Genomic DNA, 18,372 nt, shown 5'->3' on the forward strand with positions numbered 1-18,372 from the left:
ATAGACTAAAAGCAAAATAATAAAGGCATCAAGAAACAAGGAAAGCAAACTAAGTAAAAATATGTCTCGGAGGTGTGATATCTAGTATGGTTATGGCTCCAAATCGGCCTTGCAACATTCAAAAATTGTCTAAAAACAAGGAAAGTAGGCATGGTAATCTGGTAAAAGGGCACTTCTTACCCAATTATAAAGCCAGCGAATCTAAACAGCCTGATTAGTGGAAGAAATCTACAGACTTGTCTTGAAAGAAACTTGGAAGGCCTATTTCTATCAGTGTCTCCTACGAAATAAGGATGATAAAGATCAACCAAGGTGCACCGTAAAAGCAGAGAGATTAAGAAAATCCTTGTGACACCGCATCAATGAAATTATATCAAAGGAAATGCGCAACGAAAGACCAAAGAGGAAGCAGAATTACTCCCCGTGGCCACAGAATGCACAAAATCAGCCGCGAAGAAGTGTTCAATGTGATGTTACAACTGCCAAAAGATCTCAAGTTTAGGAAGTTGACAAGAGGGTAAACAGTCTTGGTTGGGCTCAACAGAGGAAGTTGTAAATGAGAAATGGCTATGGAGGAAACCCTATGTATGCTGTTTTATGGATGATGAATTAGACACAATATTTTAAGAATACAGAACATAGAACCATAATTATTAAACTGCTTTTAACACAGAATTAAAAGTCACTATACCTACTGTAGAAAAAGTATTACAAACACTGTTCTCTCCAAGAAAGGAGATCAAGAGTATGTTGAACCAGTGGGGCAAATCTGAGGCCCATAAATGCCTCACAATGGTTATTTGAAGTGGCAATTGCAAAAAAGCAGGGTGAAGACTTGAGCTTTTGCATTGACTTGCGCTAACAAAATTGTCATGGGCTGTCAACCAATGCCACTAATCCAAGAATTAGTAATAGCCCAAGGTAAGGCTGCTGCTTCCATCATTATTGATTTCACATTGGCCTACCATCAGATTCAACTATGTGAAGGACTAGAAGCAGCTAACTGCTTGAACCTTATCAGCTCAATTTTGTGAGATCCTACGGCGCTCTACATCGGTTGCTTTCAAGTGCAATATGATTAACATATTTAAAGGCATGAAAAGAATACACACCCTCCGGGACGATGTGCTGTTAAATAATACAACACTTGAAGAGCACTTCAAAGTGGTTTGCAACGAATTATGCAAAATAAAACAGTGTGGAGTAACACTTAAAACTGAAAAATGTAAATGTATGCAGTGAACAGTTGAATACCTGGGCATGCTGTGGGTCGGGTTGAAATCGCCCAAAATCATCACAAGTTTCCACTACTGTTAGGTTGCCGTCATCTATAAACAATAAGGAACTGATGACTGCTTTTTTCTCCCGGGAGGGAGTCACTAAATAATTGGTCAGCGATAAATACATTTTTTATCAACAGAAATTACCAATGTCATCATTTAAAAAGACATTAAACATGGTACAACCGCCTTGTCTGAGTATCATCCATAAAGCAATGGTCAAGAAGATTGATTACGGAAATCAGCCAACTTGCACAAATTGGAAGAGTGTCAGTCCATAGAAGCTGTATGAGCCTATTGGTGGCGTATTGTACCACCCTGTCGCGTCGAGCTGGTCATAGAGCACACAGGTGACGGTAAGGTGATCTCTGCGTTTCTTTATTGGCATGCATACAATCTTGTGGCATTATAGGGCGCGCTCCTGATCCCCTGACCTCCCACGCCCAAGTCCGGCTCGAGAGTGCCCTGACCTCCGCCCCCTGACCGGATGTGGTGTCCGGTGTCCTTGTCCCCCTGACCCTGGGCTCCAGGGTCCTAGTGCTATCCTGTGGGCACGACATCTCCCCCCTTGTTGCAAACAAATGTCTTGTCCTCGTGATTCATGATGGGGGGGGGGGGGGGGGGGGGGGGGGAGAGAGAGAGAGAGAGAGAGAGAGAGAGAGAGAGAGAGAGAGAGAGAGAGAGAGAGAGAGAGAGAGAGAGAGAGAGAGAGAGAGATGTGTAGTGATAGTCCCCTCACATCTCTTCGATCACTCTCTTGGTCTTTTTGCATTCTCGCCTTGGTCGCTGTTCCCCAAAGGCGGGTGATGGATCTTCCTGCCACATCTCTGTGGTCTGTTCGTTCTTTGGCGTGTCTCCTTCTTCTTCCGTTTTCACCTCTTTAAAGTGGGAGCTGTTTCTTGTGACCTGGTGTTGGCCAGCAGCAGCCGTGATCATGGGCCCGTTCACTTTCACCACCTTTAGCGGATCCTTTGCGAACGCGCTGTCTGACTTCCTCACCTGTCGCTGTTTCATATACACCATGTCCCCTTCCTCTAACTTGTGAGGCGTGGAATGTCTTTTTTGATCGGCGTATTCTTTCATTTTTGCTTTCTGTCCCTTGTCTCTGATGGCAATTTCCTTCTGTTCTGCTTTTTCTCCTTCCTTCATCTGCGGCAGTCTTGTTCTGCTCACTCGCCCTAGTACCAGTTCCGCCGGGCACTTCCCTGTGGAACTGTGTGGTGTATTCCGATAGTCCCTGAGTACCTGGCACAGGGCTTGCCCTATCGAGATTTGAGTCAGTTTTGCTCTTTGTACCGCCTTTTTGATGGTCCCCATGAACCGCTCAGCCATCCCATTTGCTTGTGGCCACAGCGGCGTTATTCGTCTGTGGCGTATGCCTAAGTACGCCATGAATCTTTTAAATTCTTCCCCTGAGAACGGTGGGCCATTGTCTGTTTTCAATGTCTGTGGCGAGCCCCATGCTGCAAACATGTCATCTAGCACTGGTAGCGTTGCGTTCGCCGATGTTGACGACACTGTCGTCACTAGGGGAAATCTTGAGTACTCATCTATCACAACCAGAAAATAGTTTCCTGTTTCTAGCGGCCCGTAGAAGTCTGCTGCCAGCTCGGTCCACACCGCCTGTGGTAGCGGGGACATTTGAAGGGGTTCTGGTTTTGACAGTGGTCCTGTTATTTGACATATGTGGCACTTTGTCACCATCTCTTCCACCATGCTATCGAGTCCCGGGAACCACACTTTTTCCCGGAGCATCTTTTTCGTGGCCACCATGCCTCGGTGCGATTCGTGTGCCAAATCCACTGTTCTTTTTCTTAGCGTTTGGGGCATCACTATTCTGGTGCCTCTCATTATTGTCCCATTTTCGCATTCGGACAGCTCCTCGTTTATTCTTTTGAAGGCCAGCAGTTCTTCCCTGTCTATTCCTTTTCCTACGCACATGTGATTGTTTACGTGTCTCCATCGTTGCGCCCTGTTAATTCTCATTGCCTCCTGCATGGTGGCGTCCTGTTTTGTTTCTTCGTTTAGTTCACTCTCTGTTATTGTCGCCGGTGTACTGAGTTTCAGTGCGAAGTTCAAGTACTCTTCTGCCATTGTGGTCGCTCGTGACTTTTGCGGCAGGGGGTGCCTTGACACATAGTCTGCTGGGTTTTGCTCTTTTCCTGGCTTGTGGATGATTTTGAAATTGTAGTCCATGAGTCTTATTCCCCACCTTTCTATTCTTGGCGGTATCTTAGCATTCGGGTTGCCATAAATTGTTATCAAAGCCTGATGGTCAGTCACAATCGTGAACGGTTTCCCGTACACGAACATGTGGTAGTGTTCACAGGCCCACACCACCGCCAGGCTCTCTTTTTCGGGTTGTGAATATCCCCTTTCAACGTCTGTCAGACTCTTGCTCCCATACGCGACGATGTGTCTTGGAGAATCTCTCCCGGGCTGATGTTGCGCTAAAATCGCTCCCAGCCCCACGGGGCTTGCATCCACTGTTAGCTCTGTGCATAACTTCGGGTCGAAGTAGGCCAAATGATCCACTGCTGTTACCGCTCTTCTTATCTCTTCAAATCCTTTGTCACACTCGCTGGTCCACTGAAACTTTTGTCCTTGTTTCGTCAGCTCTCTCAGTGGCGTGCTGACGGTGGCAAAGTCTTTAATGTAGCGTGCACAGTAACTCGCCAGCCCTAGAAACGATCTCACTTCTGCCACGTCCGTGGGCTTCTTTGCTTTTTCTAACGTCTCTACCTTGCTGCAGTCTGGCCGCATGCCTTTTTTGGAAAATATGTGACCGAAGAACACTAGCTCGTTCCGCCCCAGTTCGCATTTTTCTTCATTTAGCGTTAGACCTGCTTCCTCTAGGTGTGAGCATACCTCCCTCAAGGCCTTGTCATGTTCTTCATCCGACTTGCCGAACACCAGGATATCATCGCTATAGTTCAAACTGTTTTTGACCGGCCTGATGACTTGACGAATTGTCTCCTGAAATATTTCTGCGGCCGACGAGATCCCGAAACTCAATCGTTTGTACCTGAATAGTCCGAGGTGAGTGGAGAACGTCGTGATGTATCGCGACTGGGGGTCTAGTTCCAGTTGGTGGTACCCCTTGCATAGGTCCAGTTTCGAGAATTTTCTCGTGCCTGTGAGACAGCTAATCATGTCGTCTAGATGTGGGCCAGGGTGTTGCTCACGTTCAATTGCCTTGTTAGGGATCCTCATGTCCACGCATATTCTTATCTTTGATTTGTCCTTTTTTGGGACGGCCACTATTGGTGACACCCATGGTGTCGGTCCATCTGCTCGTTCTATGATGTTCTGTTTTAGTAAGGCCTCCAGCTCTTCCTCGACTTGTGGCTGTAGGTGTATGGGCACCCTTCTGTGATGTTGCGCTACTGGTCTTATTGTTTCATCTATGTGTAGCGTTATTTGCCGTCCTTTCAGCTTCCCTAACCCTTCTATCAGTTTGGGATATTCTTTTAGAATGTTTGTTTTTCTGTCCGACATCTGATACGTCATTTCCATCAGCCCATTACTTGCGCCGTGACGTTGCTCAACAAGCATGGCGCTGGGATGTCTCCTTGAAGCACGTGTATCTGTTCCGTTAATCTTTGATCCTTGTATCTTAATTCCTCCTTGAATTTCCCCAAGTTGATCACCGGTCGCTTTGCCCCCCATGTGAATACTTTCACTCTAGACGGCTTCAGCGTCGGTTTCACTTTCATCTTCTCGTATTCAGAGACTCACATGATGTTGCACGTTGCGCCACTGTCCAACACAAACGTGGTGTTGTGTGGCCCCACTTTTATTGTGACGGACTCCGTTTTCTTTATTTTCTTTTTGTCCACCAGGCATATTATTTCATCACACTCTTTTTCCTCATCTTCGGAGTCGGTGTTGACCTCTGTCATGAGGTATAGACGCTCCGTTTTTTCTTCTCCTTCCTCGTCCCCGGATTCTGTGGACGAACTCCTCACTCCTGTCTCGACATGTCTGATGTGTCTGCGCGTCGACATCCTCCCTCTACTTGTTCTTCCACGGTCATTTCTAAACTGTGCCCCTTGACATACACTTGCGTAATGATCTCGTCCGTTGCATTTTCGGCACGTCTGGCCAAACGCTGGGCATGGGCCACCTCTGTGTGGGAACTCTAGTCCGCATCTGTAGCACGTTCCTTCTTGTTGCTTCCTCCCCGTCTGGCCGCCTCTGTCTTGTCTCCAGTTTCCTGTTTTGTTGTTGTTGCTCGCCATCCTATTTATTTGTTCTCCACCTCTTCCTTTGCCACGTTCCATTTCTTTCGCGTGTGCTGTTGCTCGTGCCTCCGCCCTCCCTAGTGCGAGGATGCTCTCCAATGTTATCGGTTCTTTCAAGATTCTTGTTCTGAATTCTATGTCCCGACAGCCTGCGATAATCAGTAGTCTTATGGCCTGCTCGTTGTCAAATTTGTCGAATGCACAGTGAGTCACTAGTTTCCTCAACCTCGTTGCGAAGTCGTCTAGTGACTCCTCAGCTTGTTGGAAGGCAATCGTGAAACTGTATCTCTCGAAGTCGACATTTCTTTGCGGATCAAACTTTTCCGTCAGGCACTTTGTTAGCTTGTCATAGGTGTCAATGTCCGCGGCTGGCAGCGTTACCAACAGATCCTCGACCTCATCGCCCACATAGTTCAGGAATAGTCCTTTCATCTTGGCCTCTGTGACATCTGTTGCGTCGGCATAGTTTTCAAAACGCCGAAGCCATTTCTCCCATCTTATCCCTGTTTGCGGTTCAGATAGGCTGAAGGGCAGTGGTCTTCTGTATTGTGCACTTGGTTTTGGGTCTGCCATTTCTCCTTGCTTTCTGTCGTTTCCTTTGTCTATTTCCTGTGTTCTGTGCTCTTCCTGGCACTCTTTTCTATTTCCTGTGCTGTCTCTTCTTTTCGGTGCTCTTCCTGGCACTCTTTTGTGGTTTCCAGTGCTCCACTTGGCACTCTTCTATTCTCCGTGCTCTTCCGGCACTCTTCTATTCTCTCCTGTCTTTCTTCTTTCTTTTGACCTTTCTCTTCTTTTTCCTCCTTTTTCCTGCCTTTATTCTTTATTCCTTTCTCTTTGTTGTTTCTCCTTTGCTTTTATCTGTGCTTGTTTTTTTTTTCTTTGCCTTTAGAATCAGCCCTTCCCTGGGCAGATCGATTTTTCCTGGCTTTAAAATGGCCGCCGAGCTAGTCTCTCTTCTTATTGCCTGCTTTTGCCTGCTTTCAAAATGGCCGCCGAGGGTCACGTGGTGCTTCGCGGCCAATCGGAATATCGCCTGACTCCAAGATGGCCGCCGGACCTTCCTCGTGCGCCGATTGGCTCTCTCGCCTGCCCTTAAGATGGCCGCCGAGACTCTCGGACTCTCGCGAGAGCTCGCGGCAAACGCGGCAAGTTTCTCTTCCCCTCGCGCTTCAGTGCACAGCGCTTACCGGCAGTCTTTCCTCGCAGCGGCCGGGGTGGGCTCCCGCGTCGCTGCGCTTCCTTTCTTTGGCGCACTGTCTTCTCAGCGCTTTCTTCTCCTGGGCACAAATTACGGTCTCGACGAGATGCACACGACCGTCACGCTGGTCGATTTCGCCGCCTTCGTCGCCAGTTGTCGCGTCGAGCTGGTCATAGAGCACACAGGAGACGGTAAGGTGATCTCTGCGTTTCTTTATTGGCATGCATACAATCTTGTGGCATTATAGGGCACGCTCCTGATCCCCTGACCTCCCACGCCCAAGTCCGGCTCGAGAGTGCCCTGACCTCCGCCCCTGACCGGATGTGGTGTCCGGTGTCCTTGTCCCCCTGACCCTGGGCTCCAGGGTCCTAGTGCTATCCTGTGGGCACGACACACCCCTCACCACCACACAATCAATAATCCATTTTGGTTATTTTTGAGGGGGGTGGGGGACTGGCAACCACAGAACTGTGTTCACATTGTTTAAAGTTGTTGTGAAAGTGGAATGTGACAAACTGTTTGGAAAACAGAGATGATTTATGTGATTCTGTGGAACACAAACAATATACAGTGAAAAAGGCGAGAGTGCCCAAAGGACCGTTCCTAAAATAACAAGCGTTGGCAAAGCCAATAGGTCTTGGCAATCTGAGATCTATGGGCGTCGTCAATGTCTTTTAGCCATGTTGAATAGCAGCACAGCTGCTGTTCTGCATAGCTGAAACTCATGTAGAGAAGTGCTATGACCCAGCCAAGCACTGAATTCTGAACGCACATGGTTGAAAGCGCTTTATGTGTGATAATGAAGAAAACTTTTTTTGTTAAAATTAAATATTTGGCAAGATCACACATTTTAATTGAGGAAGCTGAGATTTATCCAGTTTTCTGGTTTCACTTTGTACAACTCAGCAAAGAAATAACTATTTGTCCTTCCTTATGTTAAGGCTTTGTTTTTACCTGTTTGTTCATTTTGCAGTATTTTGTAAATACAGAGAACTCAACCGAAGACAGAGCGCTTTACATGAGCACTAGTTACACTATGCAAGCACAATAGCATTGTTTATAGGCATGCGGAGATTAAGTAATGTGTCTAGTATCCCAGGGTGTTCAGCCAACGCTGAGAAGGTTGGTAGACATGGGCACAAAGCAGATCATATTTGTGCATAAGAAGACATTCCACAAGGAGACCAATAGATTTTATGTGCCCTCAAGAGACCTCTGGGACCATCATTTTTCATTCACAGCTGAAGCAGAGAACAACTTCGGGGTGGAATCCCAGCAGTAATGGATTAAAAAAACACACAAAATCGAAAGCAATTCAGGAGCTACTCCTTACTGCTGTACACAAAGGAGACCCCCGTGATTAGCACTCTACCCACTCTTATCCCTATCTGAGAGGGGACGCTTGCAAAACACACCAAAGATGCCTAGAAAAAAGAAAAAAAAAGAGGGTTGCAGGAGCACATTGCTTTTCCACTAGAAACTGCTTTGTTTTACAGGTACGACACAAATGAGGGCAGGTGGGAGGGTGTGGGGGTTGGGGGTAAAGAGGGGTTGAGTGGGGAAGTTTATGAAACACGAAGTGGGCTGGTGGGGGTTGGAGAATAAACGGACAGCGCCAGAAGGGAAAACAAAGGCACTCATGTGGAGTGCTGGTACACAAAAAGAAAAGTAACTCCAAAAATGGGAGCAGCGGATGGACACAAGTACTTGGTTTATGCTCCAGGGCATGACCAAGCACAAGGGGCCAGATGTATGAAGCTCAAATGGGTTTGCAAACGCCAAAATTCGCAGAATTTCGGCATTTGCGAACTCATTTGAGCAAAATGGTATGTATGTAGCAAATTTGCGATTCCTTATTTTGCGATTGCATTTAAGGAATCGCAAAATTTGCGATTCCTTAAATGCAATGTATGATGCAAAAAAAAATTGCTAATTGTCCCTAAGGAATCGCAAATTACCACCAACTTCAAGAATTTGCGAATTTCTTGAAAATTCCAATTTTTGCATTTTTCAAAGTGCCATGTGATGCACATACATGCCCTTAGGGCATGTATGTGCACCACATGTGCACCCATGCTTATTTCAGGGGTGCAACAGGGTGTCCTTTGGACACCCCTGCACCCTTGAAATTATTCTCAATTTGCGATTAGCAAATTGCGAATCGCAAATTGAGAATAATTTCACATTCATTCCTATGGGCCTCCTGGCCCATAGAAATGAATGGGAAATTATTCCTTAATTGCGATTAGCAATTTGCTAATCGCAATTAAGGAATTTTAAGAAATCGGTAAAAAATAGCGAATTTCTACATACATACCATTTTGCAATTCTCAAATAGCGATTCCTTAAAAATGTCCACTCCTGGGCATCCCCAGGGTGCAACCAAGCATCCCTAGTGCTGTAGGGGGCCGTTGTGGAGACTAAGCAAGCTATTGCCCAGAGTTGCAGCGTGGGACCCCTGCTTAGAGTAGGCACCGAAGCGAGAAATCAGGTACGAGGAATTATGAGCCCAAGATCCGCCGAGACCAGCCAAGGCAGGAATTGAACCCTGGTCCCGGACCAGACCTCTGCATCAGGGTTTGCCGCTCTAACCATTGAGCCACACTTCTCCACAAGCAATATGTGTTGTATTTACGTGACTTAGATGTATTGATATTACAAATAACAATTGCTTTTATTTTTTTAATAATTAATACTTAAATAAAACTTATTGTAATTTATAATGGCAATAGCTTAAACTTTTGTAAACTTTTGTAAATAACTTTTGTGAAGATTATGCTCAGTGTTTTTTATTGTGAGGAAATCCAAGAACAGAAGTGAAATATTAACATCTTTTTGTGACATTTGTAATAAAGCTTGAAACATTGAGAGAACATATTTGAACCAGTTGTTGTTGAATGGTTGCACAGATTGATGCTGTGGTGGTGCTGAGTGATGTGGTGGCGACGAGTGATGCTGTGGCGTTCAGTGATGCTGTGGTAGCTCATAGTGATGTTGTGGTGCCCCTGAGTGATGCTGTGGTGCCCGAGTGATGCTGTGGTGATGCGATAGATAGATAGATACAGTGTAATTATGTGGCGTGTAACTATGTGGCACTGAGTGGTATTTGGAGTGTATGTTGCATTGAGTGCAGTGTAATTATGTGGGGTGTAATTATGTGGCACTGAGTGGTATTTGGAGTGTATGTTGCGTTGAGCGCAGTGTAAATATGTAGCATATACTTATGTGGCACTGAGTGGTATTTGGAGTGTATGTTGCATTGAGTGCAGTGTAATTATGTGGCGTGTAATTATGCGGCACTGAGTGTTATTTTGAGTGTATGTTGCGTTGAGCGCAGTGTAATTATGTAGCATATAATTATGTGGCACTGAGTGGTATTGTGTGGAGTGTATGTTGTATTCAGTAGAGTGTAATTGTGTGGCATGTAATTATGTGGCACTGAGTGGTATTGTTTGGAGTGTATGTTGCATTGAGTGCATTGTAATTATGTAGCATATAATTATGTGGCACTGAGTGGTATTGTGTGGAGTGTGTGTTGCATTCAGTACAGTGTAATTATGTGGCACTGAGTTGTTTTTTGAGTGTATGTTGCATTGAGTGCAGTGTAATTATGTGGTGTGTAACTATATGGCACTGAGTGGTATTTGGAGTATGTTGCATTGAGGGCAGTGTAATTATGTGGCGTGTAACTATGTGGCACTGAGTGGTATTTGGAGTGTATGTTGCATTGAGGGCAGTGTAATTATGTGGCGTGTAACTATGTGACACTGAGTGGTATTTGGAGTGTATGTTGCATTGAGTGCAGTGTAATTATGTGGCACTGAGTGGTATTTGGAGTGTATGTTGCATTGAGTGCAGTGTAATTATGTGGCGTGTAACTATATTGCATTGAGTGGTATTTGGAGTGCATGTTATATGGAGTGCAGTGTAATTATGTGGCGTGTAATTATGTGGCACTGAGTGGTATTTTGAGTGTATGTTGCATTGAGTGCAGTGTAATTATGTGGCGTGTAATTATGTGGCACTGAGTGGTATTTGGAGTGTATGTTGCGTTGAGTGAAGTGTAAATATGTAGCATATAATTGTGTGGCGTGTAATTATGTGGCACTGAGTGGTATTGTTTGGAGTGTATGTTGCATTGAGTGCAGTGTAATTTAGTGAGGGTGATAGATAGATAGATAGATAGATAGATAGATAGATAGATAGATAGGAGTGAGGGCGATAGATAGATAGATAGATATATAGATAGATAGATAGATAGATAGATAGATAGATAGATAGATAGATAGAGTGAGGGTGATAGATATATAGATAGATAGAGTGAGGGCGATCGATAGACGGATAGATAGAGTGAGGGCGATAGATAGATAGATAGATAGATAGATAGATAGATAGATAGATAGATAGAGTTAGGGCGATAGATAGATAGATAGATAGATAGATAGATAGATAGATAGATAGATAGATAGATAGACAGACTGAGGGCGATAGATAGAGTGAGGGCAATAGATAGAGTGGCGGCGATAGATAGACAGACAGATAGATAGATAGATAGATAGAGTGAGGGTGATAGATAGATAGAGTGAGGGTGATAGATATATAGATAGATAGAGTGAGGGCGATCGATAGACAGATAGATAGAGTGAGGGCGATAGATAGTGAGGGCGATAGATAGATAGATAGATAGATAGATAGATAGACAGACAGACTGAGGGCGATAGATAGAGTGAGGGCGATAGACAGACAGATAAATAGATAGATAGATAGATAGATAGATAGATAGATAGATCGATGGTTGTGTGTATGGTTGTGTGTGTGTGGTTGTGTGTGTGGTGGTGTGTGTGGTTGTGTGTGTTGTGTTTGGGGTTGTGTGTGTGGTTTTGTGTTGTGTTTGGGGTTGTGTATGTGGTTGTGGGGTTGTGTGTGGGGTTGAGTGTGGTTGTGTGTGATTGTGTGTGTGTGGTTGTGTGTGTGTGCGAGGTTGTGAGTGGGGGTGTGTGTGGTTGTGTGTGTGTGTAGTTGTGTGTGTGTGGGGGTTGTGTATGTGGGATTGTGTGTGTGGGGGGTTGTATTTGTGTGGGGTTGTGTGTGTGAGGGGTTGTGTGTGTTTGGGGGGTTGTGTGTGTGGGGGGTTGTATGTGTGTGGGGTTGTATGTGTGTGGGGTTGTGTGTATGGGTTGTCTGTTTGTGGGGTTGTGTGTGTGTGTGGGGTTGTGTGTGGGGGGGAGTTGTGTGTGTGTGGGGGGTTGTGTGTGGCGGGTTGTGTGTGTGTGGAGTTGTGTGGGGGGTTTGTGTGCGTGGGGTTGTCTGTGTGGGGGGGTTGTGTGTTGGGGGGTTTGTGTGTGTGGGGGGTTGTGTGTGTGGGCGATTGTGTGTGTGGGGGGAGTTGTGTGTGTGGGGTTGTGTGTGTGGGGGGTTGTGTGTGGGGTTGTGTGTGGGGTGTGTCAGTGTATGGGGCGTGTCAGTGTGTGGGGTGTGTCTGTGTGGGGTTGTGAGTGTGGGGTTGTGTGTGTGGGGTTGTGTGTGTGGGGTTGTGTGTGTGGGGTTGAGTGTGTGGGGGGTTGTGTGTGTGTGTGGGGTTGTGTGTGTGCGTGGGGTTGTGTGTGTGCATGGGGTTGTGTGTGTGGGGGATTGTGTGTGTGGGGGTTGTGCGTGTGGGGGGTTGTGTGTGTGGGGGGTTGTGTGTGTGGGGGGAGTTGTGTGTGTGTGGGGCTGTGTGTGGGGGGTGTCTTTGTGTGGGGTGTGTTTGTGTGTGGGGTGTGTCAGTGTATGGGGTGTGTCAGTGTGTGGAGTGTGTCTGTGTGTGGGGTTGTGTGTGTGGGGTTGTGTGTGTGTGGGGTTGTGTGTGTGCGTGGGGTTGTGTGTGTGCGTGGGGTTGTGTGTGTGGGGGGTTGTGCGTGTGGGGGGTTGTGCGTGTGGGGGGTTGTGTGTGGGGGGGAGTTGTGTGTGTGGGGTTGTGTGTGTTGGAGTGTGTGTGGGGTGTGTGTGGGTGTGTGTGTGTGGGGTGTGTGTGGGGGGTGAGGGTGTGTGGGTGTGTGTGTGTCAGGTTGTGTGAGAAGACAAAGAAATACATTTATTGAGAATGACCTTCAATTAAAGTGAACTGACATTAAGGAAGGTGGATTTAGTGAGTATAGAATAAGATGGATGAGATATAGAACTAGTATCAACAAGTGGCAACCTTGTTAAAATTGAGAATTTCTCAAACGTTGTCATAAAAAAACATTAAAAAAATTATTACATAACTCTTGTAAACTGGGCAAAGATTGTATACCAATGTAAGCGAGGGTAGGGGCATACAATAGTAAAAACTTTAGATTTGTTGGGGGCAATTTGAATATGGGTGCTATAAATGTTAATAAAAGAGATATCAAACACTTTCTTGTATTCAAATAGGGCTTGATGATAAATGGGTTTGCCCTAAGTTGCATAGTGCAGTGCCATTCAAGCTCCAGTTGTTTGCAGCGTGGTTTAGTGTCCATTAATTAAAAAGGACGACCACAAAGCAGAAGGATGGAGACGTTTGCAAAGAAATTACTTAAGTGCATGGATGACGGAATTGCACTTGCCGTGGTAATCGATTAATTGTAAGCTTTAGTATGGATTTTAGGGTCTGCTTAAAGAGTAGGTGGGCCTTATTAGGAGATTCACCCATGCTGTCAGCTAAAAACAAGCTAATAGAAGGTTAAGCACAGACTAATTTAGTGACTATTGGCGGTTCACCCTGACAATGATTGTGACTGTTGCTTGAGAATGGCTCCCACCCCCATCAACCAACAACCCAATTTCTCACATTGATGAACTGTAGAACCTGATTTACTGACATCACGGCTATTGGTAAGAGCAAAGGGACTTTGTCTGTTCAGATTATTGGGTAATGATTGCCTTGTAGCATTAGCAATATTTCATACAGATGTTGAAGAGTTGATTTAGGGCATGATCAAATGGAATCAGAAAGGAATAATTGCCAAGTGCTTCTCTGATAAAAGCCCTAAATTATGCCTGCTGTTTATGTAGGATGCCTGCTGTTTCGGGGGTTAAAGGGCAGGAGTGTGGTATCAGAGAGACATTAGAGCAGTAAATTGCTGCTGTCTAAGTGGGAGAGGACTATGGCCTGGAATTTTTCCAAAGCTAGTTTCCACTAGAACGTTGTCATGTTCTTCAATAGGGTCAGGATTCACCATGCTGTGTCACTCTCTTTGTAATGTGTTTTTTTTAAAAAGTCACCAATAAGGGTGCCTATGAATGATTTTGCATTGGAGTCAGCTATTGAATGCCCCTTTACTTAAGTCTCGGAGACAACGCATGCGCGTTGGCTCACGAGACATAAAAACAGCTCTTGGCATTGCGTGGTGGGGGGGCGGGGGAGCGGCTTTGGGTGGGGGGGGGCGGGGGAGCGGCTTGGGAGCGGCTTCCTTTGAAGTCTGATGCCGAGGCTCAGACAAATGGTGGTGTGTGATGTGCGATGGAGCTAGCGATGAGGTGCACACGCCTGAACTTCACCAACACAATGCAGCCTGAAATCATACTAAATACTTTAAAAAATGTTGTTCCCATCTTGCTGCATGTATTTTTTGTGAAAACTATGTTTTCAGTCCTGGCCGCTCTTGGACAACATAAAATCTGGGAGGTTTCATCTCACTTGCGTCTACTCGAACTGGAAACTGCTTTAATGCAGAAATCCCTAAACTAGAACCATGGAGTCCAGATAATATGAAAAGACATAGCAACCCTAAAGTGAAGCAGTTCTCAGTGATGTGTCCTGATAAAAGATACCAAAAAAGGAGGCATGCTCGAACCAGTAAAGTAATCGCTGAAGAGCCTAGTTACTCTGATTACAGCATTAAACAAACAGAGGAACAGGGTAAGATGCTTGTCAACGGAAGTCTTCTCTCTGGTGTATTCTCATCTGAGTTTTTCATTCATCATCCGAAGTGGCTAAGTACCAAATACTAGACACATTTTAAAAATATATGCGGTGTGAGAAAAAGTGGTTGCTTTAATCAAGGTTGCTATTAAAAGTTTAATATCAAAATGGTTACCATTCCGAAGTAAAATGAAAGGAGTGTAAACGTTTTAAACTCAATGTAATTTTTGCATTATGAAAAGTCAAGCGAGAACATAGCATTTCATTATTCAATTGCAAGAGATGGTATTAAAATGTTTTGTTATGTACCGATCAGAGCACACATGCTCATATACTGGACAATAACATGTAACGTTAAAAACACACACACTTAAGTAGCCGGTTCTCAGCAAATGATTTGTAGGATATTTCGAAAGTCAAAGATATTAGTCCATGGATGAAATAGAGGCACTTGCCCCAAGATGACCCAATGTTTTGACTGAGACTTGCTCACTACTGCAGAGTGTTTTACATGAATTACCTAATTACGCAGCTTCGCAGAGACTGCAATTTAATCGTCTGTTATTTCAGAACACAAGGGCCAAGGAATTAAATTAAAGCATTTTAACAGTTTACCTTATTTCGCCCTACCTCTTGGGCTACTAAATCCGGCTCAGTTGAGCAAGAAAATGGTCAGTCTTTTAGACAATCCAAACTGAATATGCATGAGATTCATTTACATAAGCATGAGATGCATTTACATGCTCCAGATTTAAAATGACAAATATCTGCATATTCATTGGGTAGGCTCAAAAGCAGACTAGATTGTTTTAAGAAGATGCAGCTAGAGACACCAGCCATATGCCTTCGCTTAGCAGATGGATGCATTCTTGGCCCATCCTAACAACATTCTAACAAAACTGGTGTAAAACTAGCGCAAGCAATTACTTCAGGAAAGTGAAATATTTTATGAAGAATTTATTAGGCTTTCAAAAAATGTATATTTCTACGAGGTAGTCGTGCTAAGTAAACCCACTCCCCAATAGCTCTATCGGAAACTAAATTAAAAAACACAAGCGTGCGCGCGCATGTTACCACAAGAGAGCGCCGGTGTTCCATTTCTTTCTATAATGCAGATAAAGGATCCAAAAAAGAACCAGCGCGCGCCTCGCGCTGAAGTTAAAAAACAAGCTCTTGGCATTGCGTGGTGGGGGAGCAGCATTGGGTGGCGGGAGCGGGGGAGCGGTTTGGCAACGGCTTCCTTTGAAGTCTGATGCCGAGGCTCAGACAAATGGTGGTGTGTGATGTGCGATGTGGCTGGCAATGATGTGCACGCGCCTGGCTCACATGAACTGTACGCGATCCGCAGTTTGGTAGACTTTTCGAAAGCCCTACTATAAATCTCGCCTATTATCCCTACGGGATAGAATAGATGAGACCTAAACAGCTATGGATGGGTACGAAACAAAAATGATTTTCCCAGACCATCAATAGATGACCGTGACAGACTTGAAGGCCAGAAGTCCAGCAATTCAAGCTTACCAATAAAATGCAACATTGCGTGATGGACTAATTCGTCAAATGTGGAAGATGATATGCTCTATGGATAATGAAAACCTCACATTTTCGTCTCTTTTGTCCTTCGCTTTCCCTTCCATTGTTTATGAAGCATGCACCTGATGGACTGTTGAGGACAGCGGGTGGGGGTTGTTTGGCAAGGGCTGGGTTAGACGCATACTGTCATCGGTAGATGAACCCTTACCCTTAAGAATAAATGAAATGATGTCTTGATCCCAATGTACGAACGTATATGAGAGAGGCCTATTGCTGTGGGCAAGGACGTGACCTGGTGTAAGGAGGCTAGTGCTGATGAGGGTAGGGTCCCAGCTGTTGCAAGGCCTATTGAGAGCTGAGGGCGAGTCCTGGAGCTGGTGAGATGAGAAACCCAGTGCTGACTGTGGGCGAAGTCTAATACTGGCTGGCCATGGAAGATAACTACAGCGGGCCAGAGGCAAGCCCTAGTGCTGGCCAGGATATGCACCTACTGCTGGCTGTGGTCAATGTGTAGTTCATGTTTGGGGACAGATCTAGTGCTGACTGTGAGGCCTAGGGCTGTTTGTGGAGAAGCCTAGTGCTATCTGTGGGCGAGGGCTAGTTTCTCACTGGGGCGAAGGCTAGTGCTGGCTGTGTAAAGATACCTAGTTTTGGCAGGCGATAGACCTATGGCTAACTATGAAAGAGGCCTAATGCTGGCCGACAGAGAGGCTTAATATGGTTGAGGCCTAGAAGGGTCTAGGGGAGAGGCCTGGTGCCAGCTGAGTGGAGATGCTCAGTGCTGGGAGGGGATAAGCCTGTGGCTTTAGGGTATAGAACTATGAGAAAAACTAGTGCTGGCCGGAGGTGAGGCCTAGTGCTGGTCCGGGGTGAGGCCTAGTTCTGGCCAGTGGTGAGACCTGGCGCTGGCCTGGGGGAGGCGTAGCGCTGGTCAGGGGTGAGGCCTAGTTGCCTGGGGGTGAGGCCTAGTGCTGGTCAGGGGTGAGGCCTAGTGCTGGTCAGGGGTGAGGTGTAGAGCTGGCCAAGGGAGAAAGAGGCCTAGTGCAGCTGTATGGAGGGTCCTAGAGTTGCCCAGAGAAAAGCCCTAAAGCCATCCATGTGAGGGAGGGGCCTAGTTGTCTGGGGGCGAGGCGCCTGGAGTTGGCCAGGGGTGAGGCCTAGTGCTGCTCAGGGGTGACGCCTAGTGCTGGTCCGGAGGTGAGGCCTAGTGCTGGTCCGGGGGTGAGGCCTAGTGCTGGTCCCGGGGTGAGGCCTAGTGCAGCTGTATGGAGGGTCCTAGAGTTGCTTGGAGAATAGGCCTAAAGGCGTCCATGTGCGGGAGGTGCCCAGTGCTGGCCTGGACCTGGCCAGGGGTGAGGCCTAGTGCTGCTCAGGGGTGAGGCCTTGTGCTGGTCGTCAGGGGGTGAGGCCTAGTGCTGGTCAGGGGCGAGGCCTAGTGCTGGTCTGGGGGTGAGGCCTAGTTGCCTGGGGGTGAGGCCTAGTGCTGCTCGTCAGGGGTGAGACCTAGTGCTGGTCTGGGGGTGAGGCCTAGTTGCCTGGGGGTGAGGCCTAGTGCTGGTCTGGGGGTGAGGCCTAGTAGCCTGGGGGTGAGGCCTAGTGCTGGTCTGGGGGTGAGGCCTAGTAGCCTGGGGGTGAGGCCTAGTGCTGCTCAGGGGTGAGGTCTAGTGCTGGTCGTCAGGGGGTGAGGTCTAGTGCTGGTCGTCAGGGGGTGAGGCCTAGTGCTGGTCAGGTGCGAGGCCTAGTGCTGGTCTGGGGGTGAGGCCTAGTGCTGCTCGTCAGGGGTGAGGCCTAGTGCTGGTCTGGGGGTGAGGCCTAGTGGCCTGGGGGTGAGGCCTAGTGCTGCTCAGGGGTGAGGTCTAGTGCTGGTCGTCAGGGGGTGAGGCCTAGTGCTGGTCAGGGGCGAGGCCTAGTGCTGGTCATCAGGGGGTGAGGCCTGGTGGTGCTCAGGGGTGAGGCCTAGTGCTGGTCAGGTGCGAGGCCTAGTGCTGGTCAGGGGTGAGGTCTAGTGCTGGTCAGGGGTGAGGCCTAGTGCTGGTCATCAGGGGGTGAGGCCTGGTGGTGCTCAGGGGTGAGGCCTAGTGCTGGTCAGGTGCGAGGCCTAGTGCTGGTCAGGGGTGAGGCCTAGTGCTGTTCAGGGGCGAGGCCTAGTGCTGGTCATCAGGGGGTGAGGCCTGGTGGAGCTCAGGGGTGAGGCCTAGTGCTGGTCAGGTGCGAGGCCTAGTGCTGGTCAGGGGTGAGGTCTAGTGCTGG

General features: G+C 47.0%; 1 protein-coding gene across 1 annotated transcript in view; it reads right to left on the reverse strand.

Moving 5' to 3' along the window:
* Nucleotides 1-18,372, reverse strand: part of DRC9 (dynein regulatory complex subunit 9) — a 200,699-nt gene that overhangs the window by 145,850 nt on the left and 36,477 nt on the right. The window lies entirely within an intron of this gene.

The sequence above is a fragment of the Lissotriton helveticus genome, chromosome 11 (genome assembly GCF_964261635.1).
Source record: "Lissotriton helveticus chromosome 11, aLisHel1.1, whole genome shotgun sequence".
NCBI classification, from domain to species: domain Eukaryota; kingdom Metazoa; phylum Chordata; class Amphibia; order Caudata; family Salamandridae; genus Lissotriton; species Lissotriton helveticus.